Below are 8566 nucleotides of genomic sequence, written 5' to 3' on the forward strand. Positions count from 1 at the left end.
GGCTGTAGGGGACCACTGTTCGACGAACTGTTGGAACAGTTCACGTGCTGTTGGGGATCTTGCTGTCCAACGAAATAAGCATGAGCTGTAGGAGCATGATAAGGACCAGGAGAGCTTGGGGGGGGTCCAAGAATCGATGAAGGTGTCTGAGGCGTATAAGGGGCCCGCCAAGGTTGCGATTGGTGGTGAAATTGATTGAAACCGTAGTGTTGCATCGGATGTCGTGACTGACCACGACCGCCACGACGATTCGTGCGACCACCACCTCGCTGATTGCGCCAAGAACCACCACCTCGAGAATTGCTGGGAGTGTTGGGCCAACTGTTGGAACTGTTCGGCCAACTGTTGCCACTGTTCGGCCAACTGTTGGAACTGTTGGGGCGAGATGCGTAGAGAACAGTAGGGGTCTGCTCCGGTTCAGCGATGCGCTGTTCTTCCATCTGGAGTAGTGAACGTGTTTGGAGAAAAGAAGGTAATGGAGTTTGGAAGGAGATTAGGTTGACAATGGTCCCGTAATGTTTTGGTAGACCGTGGAGGGTTTGGAGGACGAGTTGCTTGTCTGACACGGGGTTGCCGACGTCTGCCAAGTTGTCGGCAGTGGTTTTGAGAAGTTGACAATAGTCATGGATCGAAAGAGATCCTTTCTTGAGGGACTTGAACTGTTCTTCGAGTTGGATGGCCCGATAGTCTTCGTTGTCTGTAAAGAGAGAAGCGAGGGCCTTCCACAGATCAGGAGCCTTTGCGGTTTTGGAGAGGACCATGCTTGAGAGGTCCTCGGTGATGGTGCCATAGATCCAAGATTGGAGGAGGTAATCCGCGCGTTGCCATTCGTCGGCGGAGATGTTGGTGGGCTTTGCGTTTCCGAGAAGCAGATCGGTGAGGCAGAAACGGCCTGCGGTGATGATGAAGAAATGACTCCACTTTTGATAGTTCGGATTTTTAATATCCAGGGTAACAGGAATAAGAGCTTTGATGTTGGATATGGCATGAGCAAGATGAAAAGGGTTGGAAATCATGGTCGGTGTTGGTGTTTCGTCGGCCATGGTGGATATAGAACAGATGAGAGAACGAGAAGAAGGAAAAAAATTGAAGAAGAACGAGAAAAAAATTGAAGAAGGGGAGAAACGGCGGCCTTAGGGTTTTTGGCTCTGATACCATGATAGAAGGAGAATAATTGGAGAGAAGAGAGAATAATATCTCTTACGTATATTGAGAATATATATAGTTACATGTAGGAAACCCTAACCTACTACACAAGGTAATCTAATATACAAGGTAACCTAATGTATAAGGTAACTATAATAAATAATAATAATAATAATAATATACGCTAATAGTTTAGATCTGGAAAACCATATGCTAAGTAATATTGAATTGAATTGAATTGAATTAGTTTCAGCAGCAAGTGTTACCTCCAAGTCTCCATCTTTCTTAATCTTTTTCCCTTGAATACCAAGTTTATCTGTTATCCACAGCAAACAAGGTCAGGATGAATTATATTGGTCCAACTGTATTCTATTAGCTAGTATTATCAGAGGAGCTTGATTCCCCACGCATGAAAACATTTATAATGCATGCATGTTAGACTAGTCATGACTCAACCTGGAAAAAAAACAAATTCACTTATCAACTCTACTACTATATCACTTACTTTCACTAATGCCCATATGCTGAAATGTGACCGGTATTCTTCCGTTGTCATCCCACCATTTCCAACTTCCAGCATGTCAGGATCTACCTTAATCATCGCAAAATTGAGTCATAAGATTAGATTAACAATTTAATGTTGTTAACAAGGCAAAACACCGGCCAAATGGCTAATTCTTTTATCAATCCATTTTTTTTTCTTTCGTTTAACTCGTTATTCCAAATTTAAAATTCTGATGATTGAAGATGATCAAATAGAATCTGACAGAATTACGAGATTAGTCGGTTGTAGTGCAATGTATTTTACAGAGTAGTCACATTTGACAGAGTAGTCATGTTTAACAACTTAGTTATATTTGTCCTTTTTTTTTGTAGTGCTGCATATGTTCAACAGTGTAGTCATATTTAACAGAGAAGATCAAACGGAAGATTAAGTGCAGTCGGCGCAACCGAGTTGGATACCGCAACAAAAAAACATGTTCGATGGCCATTGTTGAAGGATCACATTAGTTATTTTGTTTTTTCGTAGTCATTTTTTTTTCTTTTTGCAATGTATTTTGCTGTTAATATTGCAAGTTTTTTCAAGTGCTGATTACTTGTAGTCACATTACGCAGAACCTAGTCACATAATAGTCATATTCTCACTGTCCTGTTCAATCTGTTATACAAACTGTAGTCACATAATAGTCATATTCATGCTTCTACTGTCTGTTAATTATAATGTTTTACAAAGCACATTCACATTCACATAATAGTCATATTCTTACTGTTAATCTTGTTCAGTCTGTTATACAAACTGTAGTCACATAATAGTCATATTCATGCTTCTACTGTCTGTTAATTATAATGTTTTACAAAACACAGTCACATTCACATAATAGTCATATTCTTACTGTTATATTAATAATTATGCTTCTACAATATGTTAATTACAATGTTATACACAGCGTAGTCACATAATAGCCATATTCAACTATAGTCATATTCGGAGTTGTAAATCTGTCGAGAAAAAAAATTATCAATTTTTTGTTTAAAAAAAATTAAAAAAAATATTTTTTATTAAAAAAATATTAAAATATTAAAAAATAAAAAAATTATAAAAAATGGCTATAAAATCCGAAAATAATACAAAATAAAAAAATAATAAAAAAAATGGCTATAAAATCCGAAAATAATACAAAATAAAAAAATAAAAAAAATCCTTTTTTTTTTGATTTGGTAGCAAATTTTAGAAATTTGGAAGTAGATTTTTAGGAATTAGATTATTGTTATGGAAAGAGAGAAAAAAAGGAATAATTGAGACTAATTATGCTAATTGACATAAGGGTAGAATTGGAAATACAAATTCTAGGGGGTTATCACAAAAAAAGATTTAAGGGTTGGACATATCACCATTTATTATCTATATGAGGGGTTTATTGCTAATGACCCCTATAATAATATATACGTAGTTAAATTAACATGTACTGATGTTTTAATCTGAAAATTTCATATGTGGAACAGTCACCATATCGGGAAAAGGAGATTCGGACCACAATTAGTGAAAGAAATTAGATTTAAGATAATTATTTAATGATTTTATCCTTTCATTTGCAGAAGCTATTTCTTACAAGTTACAGCACGTAATTTCCCGACTTCAGGTCTGATTTTGACTATGATCCAGTACGAATCTCAGGAAACATAAGAGACAAAAGTTGTAGGAAATTTCGTTGGCTTATCAGATCATCGTGAAACCGACCCTGCATGCGATTTATGTTGATACAACCACCACCACCAATACTTAATTTCAAATTTTCTCAACTTGTGCTTGAATGAAACAAAGGTTGTATTCTAAAGAAGTAGAAAATGTCTTCTTTACCCTATACGTTTTTCATATACACAAGGAGCAAAGCAACTTACTCTCTCTATGTTTGATGTTGATTTTTTTCATATTTAATTTTTTATTTGTCCTGAGCGGCTTCTGGCGGCACCTAGGAGGCTAGGGGAGATGGCGACGGCATCGGGCAGAGGTGGAAGGGGCGGAGATGGCGCTGCTCGTGGCGAAGGAAGATAAAGAAGGAAAAAGATGGAAGAAGAAAAAGAACATGATTGATGAGAGCGAGAGAATGGTTGACTGGATTAGAAAATGACTAAGGTTATGATTATAAGCAGGGATAATATCGGTATATCATTTAATTTATAACTATATAAAATATTTATTTAATTAAACAACTAGGGGGATTTTAGTAATAACACAAGAGGGATGAATCCACCCTCATATACCAAATGTGTTGGGGGTCTTAATAGTAACCCCGATAATTAAACCCTAAAACATTACACAAAAACCAAAACAAAAGTCATAAAAAAGCCAAAAAAAATATATTTTTTAAATTATATTTAAGTCCGCTATAAATAAAAAAATATTAAATTTACATCATTGGGGTATTTTGGTCAGAAAACAACAGTATTGCAATTGGACAAGTGTTAAAATTAGAAATTAAAAAAAAAAATCTTTGGAATCTTTAACATTCCCTTAATGTTAACTCCGCAAGGGGTACTTTTAAGACGGATGAAATCTTAAGGGGTTAGTTGTAATTATCGAAACAAGAGAGATTTTTTTTTATAATGTAACATTACTTCGAGCTAACCGTATTTTACCCTAACTTTAATTTAATTCTCGTCCTCTTGAGCCACTGATCGATTGCTATCAGAACTAGTGGTCAATTGCTTTAGCCTTTATGGCACATACATGCCATCCTATTGGCCTTTGCCCATCGTTTAAAATGTTTTCCATAATTCGGGAAAATTACACCTTTCATCCTTATTTTTTAACCTAATTCTATTTTGGTCCATGTTGTTCCAAACTGATCAAAATACATCTCAAAAGTTCAATTTTTAACACATATGGTCTTCGCCGTCACCTGCACATTCACATCTAACGGAAATCACTATTTTCGGGTCAAAATTAAAGTTTAAAATTATTTTGGGGCTAGAAAATAATTAAAAATGTGAAGTACTATTTATAATTATTTTTTTAATAATGTTACGAACAAATAAAAAGAAAATGAACTATATTTAATATTCACAAACAAAATACAAGAAATATATATAAAATATAAGTACATTAGAAAAAGTAAGTTGAATAAATATAGATAAATAAAAAAAATAAAATGAAAAAAAAAAGAAAGAATAAAAAAAGAAACTATTTTGCCGTCATCTAGCCATCTTCGTTTTGACCCTCACAAACACCACCTGCCAGGTAATATTTTAATTAATATTATTGTTTTGGCCTACTATCTCAGACAGTAATATCACCATCTAAGACAATAATATTATTGTATTAATTAATTTTATCGTCTTGACCTTCTATTTTGTTGTTTTCGACCGTTATATTACTGTCTCCGACCGTAATATTAATGTCTAATGCAATAATATTACTGTTTGGGACAGTAATATTAATAAAATTGTTGTCCGCGAAAGTAATATTCATAATATTACTGTTCGGGACAGTAATATTACTGTTTGGCCATTCAATATTACTATCTTAGACAATAATTTTGTTGTTAACACAATGATTTAGAGAGAAAAAAATTCAAAAAAAGAAAGTCAACACCGGAGACCGGCGGTCAATGGCGGTTGAGCGGCCGGAAAAAAAATTCAGAAAAAAAAAATTTAAAAAGAAAAAAAAATCAACGCGAGAATCTGACTGGAAAAAAAAATTCATAAAAAAATTATTTCTGAAAAAAAAAGTTTAAAAAAAATATGAAAATGGGTGTTAATGTGGTATATTTGTTCAAATCTGGGGTCAATGTGCAATATTGATGAAGTTAGAGTATAATGGATGGAGTTATGAAAATTAAATTGAAGGGTATTTTAGACTAAAGACATGGAGATGGGTTATTTGCAAGACTGTTTTCTTTCGGGACTTATGTGCATTTAAATTCTTTGTCACATGCCTATTTGTCATTTGTCCTTTTTTAAAAACTAAAACGGTCTTGCACAAATATCCTAGGTACTATTTAAGAAATTGGATTTTTTTTTTCTTCTCCTTTTTGCAAAAATCTACTCCTGTAAAATTTCTAATTGTCACAGATATCCTTGTGTTAAAAAGACTAGCAAGAACCCCTTATGAAAATTAGTAAAAGTCAAAAATGTACATGACAGCTTATCGTGCGCTACACTAGCCATATATGCGAGTGGGGTGTGTTTTCTACCTAAAATGACCTAAATAACCTTTAATTAGAATTTCTAAAATTATAGATGCGCCCCAAAAGTTTCAGCACCAAAATAAAGTTTCCAATTCAGTCCTTCATATTTCCAAAAAATCATCTTCCCAGCCCCACTTCTTCATTGTGACTTTTTCCAGCAGAAACCAGTCGGAGAAACCGAAGGACCGCCGACTCCTTTCTTGAATTGCAACGGAGAAAAGAAACATGCATTGTAAAACCCCTTCCCTTTCATTATTCCGATTCTCCCCAATCTCGTTCCCAATTTCTCTTATTCGATGTTTGAGATTCGTGCACCCAATCGATGAAAATTTTCACGTATTGGCAGCTCAGTGGTGCGGCGGGGAGTGTGGTAGTGCGGCAGCGGAAGTTGGGTTTTTTTGCAATAACCTACCTTGTGTAATTTCTAATTGCCATAAAACCCCTCGTATTAAAAAAAATTGACAAAAACCCCCCTATGAAATATAGTCAAAGCTGAAAAAACCCCTAACAGCCTATCATGTGTTACACACGCAAATTTTGCGACTGGGAGTGTTTTTTTTACTTAAGAAGACCCAATTACCTTTCACTACAAATTTAAAAATTATAAATTCACCCTCAATTATTTATAAGTACCAAAATGAAGTTTTTAATTTTCATTTCAGTCCTTTGCACTTTCAAAAAAACCCTCTCCTACACCACACCCAAAATCACCATTGCCGGACAACTCAAAAAACTCCGAACTAGCAGCCCAACTCAGCCACCACATCCACTTCGCCGCCCAACCCAGCCACCACCTCCGCTTCGCCGCCCGCCTCGTCACTTCCCCCGCCGTCACCTGTGGGCTCTACGAACTTCAACCCATCATACTTTCGAGCAAATTTTCCATTCCCCGAGGAGATTGCAGGTGAATTTACTGATTTTCCTCGTAAGTACATGAATTGAATGAGACGTCACGGTCACCGGAAATGGAGGAAAAGGAAGTAATGGCGGCGGTAGAAGCGGCGACCACCGACGCGACGAGAGTTAAAGAGGCCTTCATCTGTCCGCCTTCCGACCGGGACAATTTCTCAGAGTACCGGTAGATGTATACAAACGGAGCACCAAACTTAATGGGCGAAACCTGAAGAACCTCCGTCGCCGGATCCCAACCTAGATATTTACTCTTGTGTCTTTGTTTCGGCCGACAATTTTTTTAATTAGGTTTGGGTATTTTGTTTTATTTAAACAGGGATAATTTTTTCTTTTCCTTGAAGTCAACAATTAAATTTGATAAATAGGGCAGTGTGCAATATAAAACACAACATAAGGGTTATTTGCGAATTGTTTTATCACAAGGACTTTTGCCAATTAGAAATAACATAGGGGTCTGTGCTATTAGCTCTATTTATGAAAAGGTTGTGGGGGTGGGTTCGGTAGGGGAAAAATACTTTTTATTATTATTACTTTTTCATGCACATATATAATTTATATATTTTTTCACTTTTTTGTTTATAATTGAAATAATGGGATAATTACAGTTTTCATCTTTCATGTTTGCACCAATTTCACATTTGGTCCCCGTGTTCACAAAATACACATTTGATTCTTCATGTTTCAATAATCTAACATTTTTTGTCATTTCCATCAATTTACCATTAGTACGTCAGTTAAGTTGTTGATGGGCACACGATTATTGATTACATTAGTTTTACCGGAAAATTGACATAAACAACTAAAAATGTTGAATTTTTGAAACATGATGGATTAAATGTGTTTTTTTATGAACATAAGAGACCAAATATGTAATTGGTGCAAACTTGAGGGATGAAAACTTTATTTTACCCTTGAAACAATATTAAAATTTATTAGGGATAATTTAGTCATTTCGAAGTCTAACAATTAATTTTCAAATTAGAGCATTGTGCTTTGTAAAACAAAACATTGGGGTGGTTTGTTACTAATGTTTATAATATGAGGACTTTTTCGCGAATTAGACAAAATTCTAATCTTTTGTTGCCACCATGATTTCACGTGACTCGCACCATCTTCCCACCCGTCTCCTTCGTTTCATCTTTCTCTCAGGTAACCCTAAATAAAACCCCATCTCTAATTTCTATACAAGAATTAAGGATTGTATTTCAACAATATTTTTTTTAATCGGGTAGCGCATGAAATTCTTGTTAAATAATATGTACAGGAACCTATGTAGCACGGACATAAAAACAGTGATATATATACGAGGACACGGGGAAACGAACACTTAAGAACGGCATATCCAAAAAACGGGGATACGGGAGCTCAGGGGAAACGTGTAAATATTAAAAGTGTAGGGTTATAATTATAAATATGCTATATATATATATATATATATATATATATATATATATAAATATAAGTTTTTATTTATATATACAAACATATTCAAAATAAATTTCACAATCAACTATCAATTTGCAATTGATCATTAAATCTTGTAAATAATTAAGGAAGCAACAAAAATATTTAAAGATTTGCTATTTTTGTTTTTACCAAAAATGTTTTATTCCATTAAATACTTATGAGAGTACAAGAGGGCCTCGTTAAACACACAATGAAAAGAGTACCCCTAGAGTGTCAAGAATAAAAAGGGAATAATGAAAACCCTACTATCAACTATTACATGAAGGCAGTGGCGAATCCAGGAATTTAGCCAAGGGGGTTCGAAATTGTAAAAGTTTACGGGGGTTCGGGGGCAGAGTCCCCGAGAATTTTTT

This window comes from Erythranthe guttata, chromosome 5, assembly GCF_056151865.1.
Source record: "Erythranthe guttata isolate IM_541 chromosome 5, IM_541, whole genome shotgun sequence".
NCBI lineage: Eukaryota > Viridiplantae > Streptophyta > Magnoliopsida > Lamiales > Phrymaceae > Erythranthe > Erythranthe guttata.